Source organism: Lacerta agilis, chromosome 11 (genome assembly GCF_009819535.1).
Source record: "Lacerta agilis isolate rLacAgi1 chromosome 11, rLacAgi1.pri, whole genome shotgun sequence".
Lineage (NCBI taxonomy): Eukaryota > Metazoa > Chordata > Lepidosauria > Squamata > Lacertidae > Lacerta > Lacerta agilis.
In genome coordinates, this window is record NC_046322.1 from 7,253,399 (window position 1) to 7,271,591 (window position 18,193).

The following is an 18,193-nucleotide window of genomic DNA, read 5'->3' on the forward strand; positions in this document are numbered from 1 at the left end:
ATGAAAGCTCATACCAAGAACAAACTTGCTTGGTCTCTAAGGTGCTACTGGAAGGAACTTTTTTTTATTTTGTTTCGACAAGAATAGAAAGTAAAACATAGTGCAATTTCAACCATTCTTCCTCAATAATACTATTATCAAGGGAAGGCAACAGAGCTCAGCTCTTTCTTGTTGTGTTCATTCTTGAAACATCAGATTCAACCAAGAAGAGTACATAGGCATGCACAGTGTTCCATGTGGACAGGGACTTTGTCATTCATTGCAGTACCAGGGGATGTTTTGGCACACTTTGGTTATATGATTGGGTCATGATATGAACACCCTTGGCTAGGCACTTGGTGAGAACTGAGGGTTAATTGCATGTCCACCCAGCTGAAGCCAAGGTAGCGAACTGTGCGTTGATCAGCCAAACCAGGAAGAAAAGCTCCTCATGGAAACATACCCTCTGATCCAAGAATTTGTCTAATCCTTTTTTAAAACCATCGACATTGGTAGCCATCACTGCCTCCTATGAGAACGACTTCCACAGTTTCTACGGATTGTGTGGTTTCAGCTCAGCCATGGTTGAACTTTAAACCGTATGGGGATATGCCTACTCAATCAGCTTCCCAAATAGATTTGTCCCATATGTTATCTTTAAAGTGACTACCAATGTGAAAGGATCAGACCTTAAAGGCCCTGTGTGAGTACCTGAAAATAAATAAAAGGAAAGGAAAGGAAAGGAAAGGAAAGGAAAGGAAAGGAAAGGAAAGGAAAGGAAAGGAAAGAAAAGAAAAGAAAAGAAAAGAAAAGAAAAGAAAAGAAAAGAAAAGAAAAGAAAAGAAAAGAAAAGAAAAGAAAAGGCATTATCCCCTCCCTCTCTGTGTTGTTTTGCTAATGTGTGTGTGTGTGTGTGCGTGCACACACACACACACACACACACACACTTCCATCTGTCTGGTCCACCCTCCCCTACTGACATCTCAAAGTCATACTTCTCCCAATGGTGAGTCGTGGGACATAATTTCATTTAATTTCAGGCTCACAGCCAGACAAGACACAGTTAGCTACCCATGATCAAGATGATAGTTAGAAAACAAAGCAAAATAACAAAAAAGTCAGGTTAAACAAAAGCATGATAGTGAATCATTATTTAGCTACAACTGCGGCCAAATAGTAACACAACAAAACCAGCACATCAATATGCAATATGTTCTGCAATTGCATTGAGCCTTATTGATCTGCCCGTCTAAAGAACATCAGCTTTATGTTACAGGCATACAGAGAGGGGAATAATATAGATGCTCTCCGTGACCCATCAATGCATTCACAGTAGTTTGCAGTGGAAGAGATCAGGGACCATATCTATCTGCTGGTGCCCATTAGAGCTATGGAGCAGGAGGGAGCTGTCAATTAGCAGCTGCCAAAGGTGTTCTCCCCTTTGGGTTTCCTGGGAAATGGGAGACAATTGCAGGGACTTTACAGCAAAACATGCTGTTGCACAGCTTGCAGAAATGCCTTGATGTCAAAGCAATTGGGTGCCCCTTTAATAAGAATCAGGAGGGATCAATTATAAGATGAGGGCAATGTTGCTTTTGATGCAAACTATAGGAACACAAGATACACTGAGACTGAGGAGTCTGCAAATTTTGGATCACAGCAAAAGTCTACTTAGTCAACCGTGTCTTGTCTGCTGCAGTAGCCTGCCAGACAACACTCAGGAAGGCCACAAGGCCAACAAGCAAATGGAAAATATGGGAAGTCAAGTTTTGTTTATATGCAGCCTCTAACACTGAAATACATATGCTGCTTCGAAACTCGGAAGTGCAATTCCTAGCTGGTATCATAGGTCACAGCTATTGACATGCCTATGTTGTTGTTGTTGTTTCAAAAACTCTCATCCTTCATTGTAAAATCATAGAATTGTAGAGTTGGAAGGAACCTCAAGGATCATCTAGTACAACCCCCTGCAATGCAGGAATCACAACTAAAGCATCCATGACAGTTGGCCATCCAAACTCTGCTTTAAAAATACCCAGTGAAGGAGAATCCCACTCCTTCTGAGGCAGTCTGTTACACTTGCCAGACAGCACTTACTGTCAGAAAGATCTTCCTAAAGTTTCATCAGAATCTCCTTTCATGCAATCAACCAGTTGTTAATTGACTGTACATTGCATGATAACTTCCTTTTGCGCATCCTGGACCTGTCATTCACTGGATGTCCCACATTTTGTTTCAGAAACTACAGATGTATTCTTTTTATTCATTCTCTCCAGGCAATAATCACCATATTAATCACAATCAGCATATATTCTCCACGGTGGACCCCAGCCTTTGGAGTGAACTCCCCACTGAGATGTTGATTCAGCCAGCTGTTAAGAACATATCTATTTATTTGCACTTTCCCTGGCCTCTGAAACTGGTTGAACAGTTCCTAGATCTATTGTAATTGTGATATATTGGGTGGTAATCTACTCACTCATCTCAACTCCACAAAGATTACTGTGAGTGCAATGGGATTCCCCCTTCCCCTACATTTACCCCCACCTATGCCCCAAATATGTGGGGTGCGGGGGGAAGGAACCCCTTGAACAGATTAAGTGGGTGTATAGAGGGGGAGTTATGTTGTGCCAGCACTAGACCTATTGTAATCATAGGATGTCATCATCATCATCATCATCATCATCATCATCATCATCATCATAATTTATTATTTGTACCCCGCCAATTAGTTCTTTTGCACTGAATTGCTTTATTGTAAACTATCGTGGCATTCTTTTAATGAATGTGTGTGTGTGTGTGTGTGTGTGTGTGTGTGTGTTCTAATAAATAAATGATACATTGCTACAACACTCTTAATATGCATAGTGCTCAGCAAACCTATCATATTTTGAAGCATTTTTCTTTCTCTCCCAGTATATAGGAAATGGAGAGATTATGATGTAGCTAATTCAATGACCAAGTCTGCAAATGCATAGTCCATTAGAAGAAAAAAAGATATCAGACCTGCTTGAGAAGAGAAGAGTACGGGTTTGGATTCATCCTGTGCCCTTGAGGTCCCTCTTCAGCCGTCAAAGATCTTATCAGCAGGATTTCAGTCTGTTTGTTTTTCAAATAAAAAGAGATGTGTGTTCATCCTTGTCTCCTCTTTGCAGGCTCTGTGAGATTGGAGTCGGTATCTTTCCTCTGTCAAAGCTCAATATTCTATCCAATGCATCACCTTTTTCTCCACTCAGAGTCTTCTCCTCCTCACACTGTTGTCTAATTTGCACAGAGGATGAAAATGTGGATTATCAGCGGTTCCAAAATGGGGGTCATGGCCTCCATGCCTTTTGTGAAGGTTGGGGAACCTGTTGCTCTCCAGGGGTAGTCAGACTCAACCTCCCATCAGCCCTAGTCAGCGCAGCCAATCGTCAAGGGTGATGGAAACTGGAATTCAACTACATCTTGAGGGCCACAGGTTCCCAATCCCTGCCTTATAAATTGTCTTCATGAAAATTCTCTTTCAGAGGCCTCCAGATTCTTGATGCAACTTCTTTCCCATCATAATTGATGCAGCCTTGCCAGCATTGTACCATGGCTCAACAAATTCTCGAGAACCTCCTCACTGCCTTAGTTTTTTTGCAAGTAGCAAAATCAGGCACGTTGAGCTGTGTCTGGGTTAGCACATGGCAGAAGAACTATCACGTTTCTGTGATGGACTGGGCCAGAGAAAAAAACTGGGTGAAGCCTTTGTATTATGAGCTAGTTTTGGCACATATGCCCTATCCCCTATCTGATCTTAGGAGAGGCCTGATGGACACAAGATGGCCATATAGAGAGGACTGGTGTGTAGTGTGTGTGTGTGTATGTGCTGCATTCTGCTTCCAGGTCTATGGTTCCCCACCCATGGCTCAGTGGATCCCCATCCATGGAGTTCTATAATGAACTCTGTTCACAGTCTTTCGACAGTGCTAATTGTGCTCTGGAAGGCGATGCTATAAAAGGGATGTCAGGCAGGATGAGAGCCACATCCCATGGTGACATTCCATCTGTGGTTTGTATGGAAATATCACAGGTGATCATTAATCTTCCTCCTTGCAGGGACCCAGCCTTCTTGCCGCTGACCATTACTGGGAAGGGTACCATACTCCCCTGCTTTCATATGACTTAGGCTTTTAACATTCAGTAACACAGATTGGATCTGGCACCTTCTGCTTGCCAAAGAGCTGTAGGGCTAGTGGTTAAATAGAAATTGGTCAGTTAATCATCTTGGTTTCAATCAATTCATTCATAGTTACCTGATTATTAACAGTGCAGTCTGGTATTTGCTTACCCCAGCAGAAGTTCCAATGCAGTACAGTATACTCAATGGGACTTACTTCTAGGTAAGTGCCTATAGGTTGGCAACCTAAATGTGCATCCATTTGAAGATGAATAAAACAAGACTTTTGAAAGAAAGAGGCATTCTCAATCTCTTTTGGGGACCTGCACTCCTTTATTGCACAAGACACCAGCCAGGAAGGTGTTTCATTCTTAAACCAAGAGTACTGCCTTTTCTAATATGTGTAACTATTAATATTTAAAATAATTAACTTCAAAAAGCTGCCTTTTTAATAGAATAAATATGTTTTTATTCAAATGATTTAATCAAATACACTGCTGAATCTTCCTGTTCTAGTATAATTAGATAGCAGACATTTGCTCAATCTACCGTATTCCATGCTGTATTTAGAACTGGGCTTTCTTGTTAAACTCTAAAGTAAGTGTGTCATGCGGTACAACTAAGTAACAGCATGGGCTTGATGCAGTGAAAAGCCCTAGACAGATATGTTGTGCAAGCTCCATCTAGTGTACATATTAGACCCACCAATGTTTCATGAACAAATGATACACAGGTTCATGAACTATGAAGGCATGAATCCCGGGGGCTAATTGGAGAAAACAGGACTTGTAAGACATAGTCCACAGAATAATTTTCTTTTGCTTTGTTTTATTGTTCTCTGCAATTGTTTTACCAAAAGGTGGAAATCACAAGGAAACTGACTAAATGTTAAGATCATAAGAGCCCTTTTGGGTCAGGCCATTAGCCCATCATAGTTCAGCATCCTTTTCTCATAGGGGCCAACCAGCTGCCTGTGGGAAGCCTGCATCCTTTTCTCATAGGGGCCAACCAGCTGCCTGTGGGAAACCTGGGCATAACAGAATTCTCCCCTCCTGCGGTTCCCAGAAACTGGTATTCAGAGGAATACAGCCTCTGACAGTGGAGGTAGAACGTAAGCCATTCGGGTGAACAGCCATTGGTAGCACTCTACTCCATGAATTTGACCAGTCCTCTTTTAAAGCCATTCAAATTCATGGCCATCCAATCAGAAGGTCGGCGGTTCAAATCCCTGTGACGGGGTGATCTCCCGTTGCTCAGTCCATGCTCGTGCCAACCTAGCAGTTCGAAAGCACTTCAAAGTGCAAGTAGATAAATAGGTACAGCTCCGGTGGGAAGGTAAACGGCGTTTCCGTGCGCTGCTCTGGTTCGCCAGAAGTGGCTTAGTCATGCTGGCCACATGACCCCGAAGCTGTATGCTGGCTCCCTCGGCCAATAAAGCGAGATGAGCACCGCAACCCCAGAGTCATCCACGACTGGACCTAACGGTCAGGGGTCCCTTTACCTTTACCTTTACCTCCTGTGGAAACTAGAGGACTAGCATGGGCAGGACGCTGTTTTTTCAAGGATGCATTTTGCAGCATGGGGCTGAGAGGGCATCAGGAAGATGCAACAGGTATGCGCCCGATTGGACTGATTGGAAGGGCGAGTGCCTACCCTGTTGCATCCTCCTCACATCACCCTCTGCACCCTGCACTCCCTCAAAGCACCCAGGCATGTCCACCCCAGGCACCAGGAAGACATGCTCCACCGCTAGTGGGAACAAATCCCATAATTTAAATCTATGTTGGGTGAAGAAGTATTTACTTTTTGTTCTGTCTTGAATCTTTCAACATCTTCATTGGATGTCCACAAGTTCTATTGTTCTGAAGCAGGGTGGGGGGCAGGAGAACTTTGTGATCACCTCTTTCTCTACACCCTGCAGAAATGTATATCCTTCTAAGCTATCTCTTATGCCCTCCCCTTAACCCAGGGGCATCGAAAGCCTCTGCGCTGCTGGGGGCGGCGGCGGCGCAGAGGCACCCCCCGGGAGAGGGACACGACGTGTGCGCCGTGATGTCGTCATGATGTCACGATGCACGTGGATGCCGCTGAAAGGGGGAATTCCCCCCTTTCCGTGGCTTTTTTCAGCGGGGGGTGGGCCAGCGAGGAGTGGGTGTCACGCTTGTTGCTGGCATGATGCCCCCTCCTCGCTTGCCCACCACCCACTGAAAAAAGCGGAGGAAAGGGGTAAAAGAGAAGCAGAGCAGGCGCTTGAATGCGCCTGGTATGCTTCGCTTCCCCCCCCCAGCGGTTTTTTTTGGTGGGGGGTGGGCCAGAGAGGAGGGGGTGTCATGCCAGTGACAAGCGTGATGCCCCCTCCTCGCTGGCCTGCCCCCCCCCACCGAAAAAGCGGAGGAAAGGGGGAAAAGAAGCAGAGCAGGCACTTGAATGCGCCTGCTCTGCTTCGCTTTCCCCCCTCCCAGCAGGTTTTTTTTGGCGGGGGGTGGGCCAGCGAGGAGGGGGTGTCAACCCCCCTTCGCTGGCCCGCCCCTCACACCGAAAAATAGCCGCTGGAAGGGGGGAAAGGCGACATGCTCCCGTTTGGGGCCCGCCCGGCGGGGCGGGGTGATGGGCAGCCAAAGTAAGTGCCAGAGGTCCACCTGTTGGTGTTGATGTGCTCCCATCCTGCACTGTGGATCTTGTCTTAAACAGCAGGTTGTTCTAGATGACCCGCAGGTTCCCTTGCAGCTCTATGATTCCAACAAACAAATCTTTCTTCCAGAAAGATCTATATGGGGATATGAAATGATCCTCGCATTCTATGCAATCCTGCTCCTATCACTTTGCATGCCTGTAATTTTAAGACAGTATTATGGTCCCAAGACACTGCAAAGCTGGTGACCGAGAGGAGACTGGCCTTTTCAGTTCATGGCCACAATGAATTTTGAACCAGGGAGCCATTCTCAAACTTACTTTTTTCTTACCCACTTATGCAACAGCAGTTGGTTAGAGATTGTTTGCTGCTAACGCCAATGTTTGCAGGTTCGATCCCCATATGGGACAGCTGCATATTCCTGCATTGCAGGGGGTTGGACTAGATGATCCTCAGGGTCACTTCCAACTCTACAATTCTACGAATGTACAATTCTATGATTCTCATGTAAACAAAACAATTACCTATCCTATGTTCCAGTTAGGGGGGGGGGTATAACAAATGCCCTGTCTATGCCTATGCAGTCTGATCACTGCCACAGACAACTTTTGATCCTTAGTTTGCTTCACTAGCCTTGCAAATAAGAGTCTTTTTCAGAAGTCATTGGCCTCTGACTCTGAACTTAATATTTGTTATCCTATGTGCTGGAGGAGACTCTTGAGAGTCCCATGGACTGCAAGAAGATCAAACCTATCCATTCTCAAAGAAATCAGCCCTGAGTGCTCACTAGAAGGACAGATCCTGAAGTTGAGGCTCCAGTACTTTGGCCACCTCATGAGAAGAGAAGACTCCCTGGAAAAGACCCTGATGTTGGGAAAGATGGAGGGCACAAGGAGAAGGGGACGGCAGAGGATGAGATGGTTGGACAGTGTTCTCGAAGCTACTAACATGAGTTTGGCCAAACTGTGAGAGGCAGTGAAGGATAGGCGTGCCTGGCATGCTCTGGTCCATGGGGTCACGAAGAGTCGGACATGACTGAACGACTGAACAACAACAACAACAACAACAACAAAATGCTATAAATTAATTTTTATTTTGTGTTTGCATTTTTTGCTTTTATAAGGCTGGTTAATGTTCTACCGCCTTTTAAATGTGTTTGTGGGAGGGGGGTTATTGGTTTGTTTGGGTTTTTTTTAGCTATTTATTTCTGTTCTTACCTTGTATTTTAATTCTGTGAGCTGTCCTGAAATCTTGTGATGAAGGGCAGTATAATAATAATAATAATAATAATAATAATAATAATAATAATAATACAGATTGGGGAATCTGTCAGTTTCAGTTTCTCTCAATTTGTTGTTTTTCCCAGTCCTCATTTCTACATCAGCTTGTGATTTTTCTTAAGGCCTCATGAAAGGTTATCAGCATTTTATTGTGAATTTCTTCCAACACACACGTTATAGGCTATTTTGCCCAATAGATTGATAGTTGCAAAACAATTCTCTCTCTCTCTCTCTCTCTCTCTCTCTCTCTCTCTCTCTCTCTCTGTGTGTGTGTGTGTGTGTACACATTTTCCAGCTTATATGTACATTTTAATGCACACGTTATCCTCATATATGCATTTGTGTACACATTAAAGGTAAAGGGACCCCTGAGCGTTAAGTCCAGTCGCAGACGACTCTGGGGTTGTGGCGCTCATCTCACTTTATTGGCCGAGGGAGCCAACATACAGCTTCTGGGTTCTGTGGCCAGCATGACTAAGCCACTTAGTCATGCTGGCCACAGAACCCAGAAGCTGTATGCCATTCGAACCGCCAACCTTCTGATCAGCAAGCCTTAGGTTCTGTGGTTTAACCCACAGCGCCATCCGCATCCCATCTTATGGGTAGGTTCCCTTCATTTTCTCCCTCTGTTTGCACCCAGCCTTATTTCCCATGTAAGTAGGATAATTTATAAAATTATATCTGGGAGTGGTGAGTTTGCACTTTGCCACAGCTTCCACCCCCGCTCCCAAATCTCTCCCTCCCTTTCTCAACAGAATTCGGGATCTATGTTCCTTCTGTGCAGAACTGCATAGGTTCTGTAGAAAAGATTAGCAGCCCTACTTACTGAACCTTGATATATTGCCCTGGCACATACGCTCCTGTCACTTGGCAATCTAGCCGAGAGACAAATTTGTGTCCCAGGGTCGTTTGTGCGTTCATTATGGATGTTTCCCCTGCCTATCAGCTACACAAAGGAGCAGGCGGGGCAGTGCCAATGATGCCAAGTCTCAGAACCATGGCAGGAGCTTCAACCAACAGCCTAGAACAGGGGGTGGGAGCCTGTTTTCACCCCTAGGCACACATTCATTTCTTGGAAACCTTTCGGAGGGCCACATGCCAGTGGTAGGTGGGGCTGGAGGCAAAAGTGAGCAAATCCACAAATGGAAATCCTCCATGTAGGCAAGAAAGAGACACTATTAGAGTTCAGTGATGCATCCCAGCCCAGCAAAATACTGTCACAGATATGGGAGGGGGACGCCACCCCCTAAACCCTAGAAATTAATAAATGGTAGGATTTTGATTATTTGGGATGTGAAGGGAGAAATACAAGCTGCAGAGGAATTCCTGAGCTAGCCTATGCAGAATGACCTGGCCAAGCTAGGGCCATTAAGAAACAATAGAGGCCCATTGAAAGTCATTGACAATACAAGGGAACTGTCCTCCTGGATTGCCCTGAGGTGTGAACAGAGACAGGGTTTTGGAAGGTTGCCAGACTAACTGGGTGTGAGGTGACAGGAAAAGAGAGTGTTTTAGCAGGGTGCTCTGGGGAAAAGAAGAGAGGAGGAGGACTGGGATCCATCTTGGGCAGGCTGGTTGAAGGCCAGGTCTCAGACGCCATCTTGGGCAGGCTGGCTGAAGGCTGGCCTCAGATGCCAGGGCTGCACTGCTGTGGGTTAGAAGCCCCTTTTGAAATGACCATGCTGTATTGCTGTAAGCTCTGGACTCCCTCCATGCAGACTGGTGGTGTAAATAGGTGAATAAACCACATTTCTTAAAGCTACGATAGTCTCCACCATGTCTCAATTCTCCAAAGGACCACAGACCCTGGGTGAGTGCCTGGAACCCCATAGGTTCTTGCCACCGCTTGGCAGAGAGTGCGGGAGGCATCCGAGTTTTGTAAGGGCTAACAGGCAGGGCCAAGAAAGGGTGATGAAGGTTCTGAGGGCCAGGATTCTGATTGATATTATAGACCACCAAGCCAAAGAAGGTACCAGATTGGGGAAGGCTGGTCCACCTTGAGTGCAAGCAACTGTCCACAGTCTCGGGTAGAAGTCTTCCCTTTAAGTGCTAATCTTTCAGTTGAGATGTCAGAGTTTCTACCTGAGACTTCCTGGAGCACAATATGCACCCAAGCCACAAGCTGTAGTCCTATAAGTGTATACATGGTACACCATTGGAAGAGAACTGGGGTTAAGCTCAACCATGACCCCCAAACCTGCTGTGGCACACACAATCTCATCGGGAGTGGTGGAGTGTTAAGCATAGAAAAATAAAGCTGTCAGGAAAGAGAGAGAGGCATTGTGCAGAAAAGCTAACCTTTACCGAGCAGAAAGTCGGTCTGGAAAGGAGGGAGGGAGTCGACGGGAGTTCTTGGCAATAGCTTGCTAGCGAGAGCAATTCTCTGATATTGCATTATATAAATGTGTCCAGAGCACTAGAGGGCCAGGAATACATCATCCCTGCCAGCGCGCACTGACGGCAGCCACTTCAGAATCCATTGTGGGAAATACCTTACTCACTGCAGAGCTGAGTTGTCTCTTCCTTCTCCCTGCCTCTCAGCCAAGATTTAAATATCTTAAAATTATCCCAGAAGGAGAAGCCAAAGGAGAGCGCACTTCAGCACAGGGCTGGGTCGACTCTGGCATCGCTGTCAACCCTTTCACAATGGGGGCTACTTTGGGGGGGGGGCAGATGCAGCCCAGCTAGTGTACCACAAGTAAGTGAAGTAATATCTGTGACTGCCTATGGGGGGGGGGGGCTGCATAAGACCGTGCAGTCGGGAATGTAAAAGGACCTCACTGCACCACTGCCAATTCATTCCCAAGGCTGCAAGGGCATTCTGGCATGTGTTGTTTAAAACTGGATGGAGCTTTGGCCAAAGGGAGTTGCATTGTCCTCCTACAGCAGGGGACCAGGAAGAGGGCCTTCTCAGCAGTGGCACCCTCCCTGGGGAACGCCTTCCCATCAGATGTCAAGGAGATAAATAATGATACAACTTTCAGAAGACATCTGAAGGCAGCCCTGTATCTGGAAGTAACAACAACAACAACAACAACAACAACAACAACAACAACAACGATGTTTAATGTTTTATTATGCTTTTATGTGTTGGAAGCTGTGCAGAGTGACTGGGACAACCCCGCCATATGGTTGGGATATAAATAAAATATTATTATTATTATTATTATTATTATTATTATTATTATTATTATTATTATCTGCCACCCCTGGTTCTGTCCTCCTATGCACGGCTGCTTTCTTTTGCAAACGAGAGGAATTCAATCAGCTTTTTTTTAAAAAAAAACCTTCAGTGACTACTCAGTTTAGAAAGCAATGTGGACATGGCCCATTTATTTATTTATTTATTCATTCATTCATTCATTCATGCCACGCCCATCTGGGTGGGTTTCCCCAGCCATTCTGGGCAGCTTCCAACAGAATATTAAAATACAATAGCCCGTCAAACATTAAAAGCATTCCTAAACAGGGCTGCCTTCAGATGTCTTCTAAAAGTCTGGTAGTTGTTTTTCTCTTTGACATCTGGTGGGAGGGCATTCCACAGGGCAGGTGCCACTACCAAGAAGGCCCTCTGCCTGGTTCCCTGTAACTTGGCTTCTCGCAGTGAGGGAACTGCCAGAAGGCCCTCAGAGCTGGACCTCAGTGTCAGGGCAGAACGATGGGGGTGAAGATGCTCCTTTTCTGCTCCAAAGCACACATTTACTGGATACATGCCTATCCTCCCACCTCATTATTTATCTGAGAAGATAAAGAGGAAGGTAAAGAGAAAGGATTGTATATCAAACCTTGCTTGGACAGCTGCTGCCAGTCAGAGTAAATAATGCTGGACTAGATGTGAGAACCAATGTGATGCAGTGGTTAGAGTATTTCACTGGGACCTGGGAGACTACGGTTCAAATGCACACACAGCTGTGAAACTCACTGGTGACCAGTCACCATCACTCAGCTTAACCAATCACACAGGGTTGTGAGGAGAAAGTGAGCAGGGGTAGAATCTTGTATGAATTCCATGGAGGAAAGGTGGCGTAAAGGTAAAGGTAAAGGTACCCCTGACCCTTAGGTCCAGTTGCGGATGACTCTGGGGTTATGGCGCTCATCTCACTCTATAGGCCGTGGGAGCCGGCATTTGTCCACAGACAGCTTCCGGGTCATGTGGCCAGCATGACTAAGCCGCTTCTGGCAAACCAGAGCAGCGCATGGAAACACTGTTTACCTCCCCGCCGGAACAGTACCTGTTTATCTACTTGCACTTTGATGTACTTTCGAACTGCTAGGTTGGCAGGAGCTGGGACTGAACAACGGGAGCTCACCCTGTTGCGGGGATTTGAACTGCCAACCTTTTGATCGGCAAGCCCTAGGCTCTGTGGTTTAGACCACAGAGCTCATGTTGATGATAGATGATGATAGATAGATAGATAGATGATAGATAGATAGATAGATAGATAGATAGATAGATAGATAGATAGATAGATAGATAATAGTCTAATATCCCTAAGTTAGCATTTGAGGAACATGGGCTTTCTCCAAACCCCAACATGTTAGCTATTTTATTAACAGTTCATAGGTGCCAACTCCTAAGGAAAGAGGAAGTTTCAGCTCCCCTGTGTATTTTTGAGGGGGCTGAGCCCCCTCAATTTTCAGAGAGAGTTAGGCTCTGCCACATGTTCCCTTGCGACGTTGTACACGTGATGTCAGGACATCATGTGATGTCAGGACATCATGTGGTGTCATGGCAGGGCGCCCCAATCCTTTGGAGAAGCTGGCGCCTCTGTAACAGCACATGACAGGATTGAACTGCTCATGACCAAGAGTCATTCTTAGCACTGGTGAAAATACTCCAAGAAAGGCACCCATTCAAGGGTCGCCCTGTCCCTGGAGCAAACATGGGGAATGCATGCATGGCTCATGAAGTTTCTGGGATTTTGCTGCTATGGAACAACACCCAAGTGGATCACATTAATTAAAGGCCCTGTGATATAAGATTGCTCGGCTGCCAAGTTTGGGAACAGTTTGGCCAGATTCACTGGCAGTCTCAGGCTTAGTGAGACTGCCTGGTTTGAACCAAGCTTCCCATCTATCTGATTGAACTGGCTCAGTGAGGGAAAGGCTAGCTGCGGTCTGATGAGGCATGCTGAGTCATGTTGCAAATCATATTCGGGTGAACACACACACACTCTCCCTCCCTCCCTCCAGCACTCTACTGTCTTCTGTTGCTCTCAGAAAAGCAAGGCAAGATGCACTTGCTATAGGCGAGCAAACAGACAGAAGTCATTGGCTTATTACTCCAAGTTCTTAGGGGGCCTGAGTCGTTTAGGGCTTCAAACACATCTTGCTGCTGCTTTCCACACACATGCCCCCAACCAGCAGCTGCCTGAGGTGGCTGCCTCACTCTGATTAAGGATTGGGCTGGTCCTGACAGCGAGGAACCCTCCATTGGTCTGGTTGGACCTACTGCCACCTGGCTGCTCCTTTCCTGGGGCCATCTCCACTTGCAGGTATTGGCAGTGTTGCATAGTGGTTAGTGTGTTGGACTAGGACTTGGGAGACCAGGGTTCAATTCCTTGCTTGGCCATGAACCTTGGGCCAGTCACTACCTCTCAGCCTAACCTACCTCGCAGGGTTGTTGTGTGGAAGGGGAGAGAACAATGTACACCACCTTGAGTTTCTTGGGTATATAAATGCAATAAATGTGATACTTAAAGAAATGCATCTACATCATGCATTTAAAGCATATTTAAAGTGTGTGGTTTCTCTGAAAGAATCATGGGTACTGTAGTTTGTTAAGGCTGCTGGGAATTGTCGCTGCGTAAAGTACAGAGTCTTGTGACTCTGGTCATGTGAATGTGACCCTGGTCATTATATAAAATTATTATGCAACAGCATGACTAAACTGCTACCTGAACCTGCTCCCCCCGCCCCCCCCAACACAACTCAGCTTCCTCCCATCCCTGTTCCTTCCCCCCTTCTGTGTCGCATCTCTTACAATGTGCAAGCCTTGATTTTAACCTGTAAGCCACATTAATTGGCTTGGCAGAACGTGTATAAAAATGCAGCAAACAAGCAAGCAATTTGATGATTCGCGGAGAAGGGTATCAAGGAGAGGACCTTTGAAATTTTGCATGGCATGGGGGAAAAATGTGAAGTTTCATTACCATAGCAAGGAGAGCAGGAGGAGCATCCTTTTTACTGAAGGGTTTTAAAGGTGACAAAGAATCTCTGAGCTGTTATTTACAGTCTGGTAGGGGAAGTGGATTGGGGGGGGGCAGGGGGAGAGAAGTGTTTTCCAAGCCCAGAGGCTCATTTGAGTCTTAGCTGCTTTTGGAAGTGTATGGGCCATCTCCTAGCAACCACACTTCCTGCTTTCTTTCAGCTGCAGGAAGGTGGTGAGTTCAGGCCTTGGAGCTGTGATAATCTGCTTCTCAGACCCCCAGGAGCACTTTGAGTGAAAGCAATCGGCTTATGCAAATTCTAAATCTCATTGCAGGATCAACCTTTTCTTTCCATTTCTTCGGATAAGCTTTCTTAGATGGCCAGAGACCCCCCAGGCCCTCCAAATAATGCCTTCCATTGAAAGACAGAGAGTTAATTGTGATAGCACTCTGCACATGCCCCAGAGACATGCCTTTCTCCAGTCAATGCATTCACTGCAATAGGAAGAGAAGAAATAGTCTCCATTGAAATAGGATAGTCTCCTCCAGCACCATAATTCAAAAGCATCAAGTCTTCGGCGATCAGCCTTCTTTATGGTCCAGCTCTCACTTCCATACATTACTACTGGGAAAACCATAGCTTTAACTATACGGACCTTTGTCGGCAGGGTGATGTCTCTGCTTTTTAAGATGCTGTCTAGGTTTGTCATTGCTTTTCTCCCAAGAAGCAGGCGTCTTCTAATTTCATGACTGCTGTCACGAAATTATATAGCATTTTAGAACAATTTAAAACAACCCCACCCAGCCCCAAATAAACAACACCCACCCAAGCTAAAACCCAATCTCCATTAAAACCATAATTTTAACACAAGTGCTGGCCCATGCCCTGGTTCCACCCAGAAGTGCTGCCCCTAAAGGCACGACGTCCCTTTGGTATCTTCCCTTTGGGGGTAGAAAAGAGAGTGGGGGAAGAGTATGAAGAAGTGTTCGGCCATCTGAACCCCATTTGTTGTCTGAAATGGTACAACCCAGGCACCATTTCATTGACTAGAATATACTTGCTTTGGTAGGAAAATTAAGGCACCTAAACTGGTTAACTTCAGACATAAGCCACCCAGAGTGGCTGGGGAAACCCAGCCAGATGGGCGGCATACAAAGAAATTATTATTATTATTATTATTATTATTATTATTATTATTATTATTATTATTATCCAAGTTAACATTTATGGTAAACTAAGGACTTATGATAATATCCTTATGGAAAGGGCTGCAGTAGCAGCAGGATTTATAAGGAGAGTGACCATGAGCCTATGCAGAGTGCATTCATTACTCATCACTGAGCAATCACTCCCACTAACCACAAAATCGGAGGGTGCATGTAGACTGTTCTTGAGCCAAATGAATCATCAAGAATCAAGTGCAAATGAACAGGAACACACTTAAAGGAGCCCCAAGGTTAGCAGTACATTTTGTAAAAGCAACAACCATAAGGTGGAACCTTAACACACACCCCACCCCCCAAAAAAAAAAAAATAGTCAAAGGGGACTGATCATGCTCAGAAGTCAGGAAATGTACAGCAACAGTTGGAAAAGAAAAATAGTCCATCTGGGGTGTTGGGTGGCAGAGTGGAACCCTGAACAGGAATAATGCCAGGAGGAGGAGATAGACCACAGTGATTTGTTTCAGTTACAACTCATAAAAGCCAATGCCTTCTCTTTGGAGTAGGGACTCAAAAAGCAGAAAACCCAATGAGTGCTACTACTACTAACCTTGGGTGACTGTTCTATCTCTACTGTCAGAGCCAGTAATGATTCTGAATAACAGTTGCTGGAAACCACAGGAGGAGGAGAAAGCTGTTGTGCTTGAATCCTGCTTGCACTGTGGTCACTGTGAGAACAGGACTGGTCTGACCTAGCAAGCTCTTCATATCTTATGGGCAAAAGGTAAAGGTAAAGGGAACCCTGACCATTAGGTCCAGTCGCGGATGACTCTGGGGTTGCGGACCTCATCTCGCTTTATTGGCCGAGGGAGCCGGCATACAGCTTCGGGTTCATGTGGCCAGCATGACTAAGCCGCTTTCTGGCGAACCACAGCAGTGCATGGAAATGCCGTTTACCTTCCCGCCAGAGCGGTACCTATTTATCTACTTGCACTTTGACGTGCTTTCGAACTGCTAGGTGGGCAGGAGCTGGGACTGAGCAACGGGAGCTCACCCCATCGCGGGAATTTGAACCATCGACCTTCTGATTGGGAAGCCCTAGATTCTGTGGTTTAGACCATAGCGCCACCCGCATCCCTTGTGTACACATTACTTGGCTGGATAAATGATACTGCAAAATTCAGAGGAGTGCACATTCCAAAGGATTACTTTGTTCCAGTTCTCATATTGTTTTGGAAATTGTGAATGAGGTAGGATCTCATTTAAATGCAAAATGGGTTGGATTTGTCCCTCCTCATCCCTCCCTGCCATTGAGCTGTGGCACTTCCCCAAAGAGGAGAAGTCAATGACTCAGGTGCCAGTCATCTGGCCCCTTCATTATGGTTGCCAATGACTATGATACATCTTTACTCCAAAGCTTCCCTTCCTTCCTGTTAATAGATGCTGCTCACATAATGAGAAAGAGCAGAGGCAGTGGAGGCTTCAGCTTGCTGTGGAAATTTCCAAACTGTAGTTAGGATGCAGTTGACTGTCTGGATGTGGGCAGATTTCCATGGAAAGTAGCAGTGTACAAGCAACTTGGAGGAAGGGGTGGCTGAAAGGCGATGATATTGATCAATGTCTAGTGTATGCTGGGAGAAGAATTAATAGCGCAGGGAAGGGAGGCTTGCTGACAAGCAGACATGGAAATCTACAGCTCCAATTTCAACCCTCCAGATTCTTTCCATGTTGCAGTTTGCATCCCATCTGAGTTGTGGCTTTCATTTTAGAGGGAACCTACTCCTTCCCACCCACCTCTAAAAAACAAAGCATGTGCAATGATTCAGATGTTATGTGGCTCCATTTGATCATGATAATGAAAGGGCCTGCAGAAAGTCAAAACTGTTGTACATCATGTTCGCATCACCGCAGCAGTCAGGTGGGGATTGGTGCAGGCTGGAGTGTGGTCTCAGCACGATAGGGAGATGGGGAAGGGATCGTGGTGGCACAACACACAAGATATCTGCAAGAGCAGAAGTGAGATAATTAATCGCTATGACTTTCCTTGTGGAATAAGACCATGGTTAGACATATTAGACACCCTCCAGATTTTGTTGGACTTCAACTCCCAGAATTCTACAATAAGCCACTGAGGCTGGGAATGATGGGAGCTGTGGTCCAAAAACATCTGAAGGTTTACAAGAGGAAAAGACAGCTGATGAATTCCAATTAATTTCTTTCTGGAATTAGATCGTGGTTAGACAATATTATCCACATGAGACGTTGTTGGACTTCCACCATCCCTGACCATTGGCCATGCTGACTAGGAATGAGGGGAACTATAATCTAGAGGACATCACTTCGGCTTCCCCAGTATTAGACCACAATCCATTGTTGAGATGGCTAGAGTGCCGGTGGCAGAAAACTCATTCTGAATCAGACCAGACACAGGTTAGAGCTCAACGTTGAGCTTACCAAGTTGTGATAGCGACTGCGAAGAAGTCATTGCCTCTGTGGCATCTACAGAAAATAGCAGCAGGAGACACTTTCAGGTGGTTCACAATTTATTGGAACCACCTTCGTCACCGGAGCCAGGTAGGGACCCCCAAGTCTCCTGCAATGCTTTTGAAAAAATTTTTGCAGATAAAGTTGCTCAGGTTCGGAAGCAGGTGGACACCACCGTGGGAGCAGGGCTGGGGCAGGAGAGTGCTAGAACCCTGTCTGGTCAAGTTGCATGGAATCAATTCCAATTCATTACCCCCAAGGATGTGGACAGGCTGCTTGAACGCATGAAACCAACCACCTGTCTCCTTGATCCTTGCCCATCCTTGCTAATAAAAGCAAGCTGGGAAGGGCTAGGCGATGGGC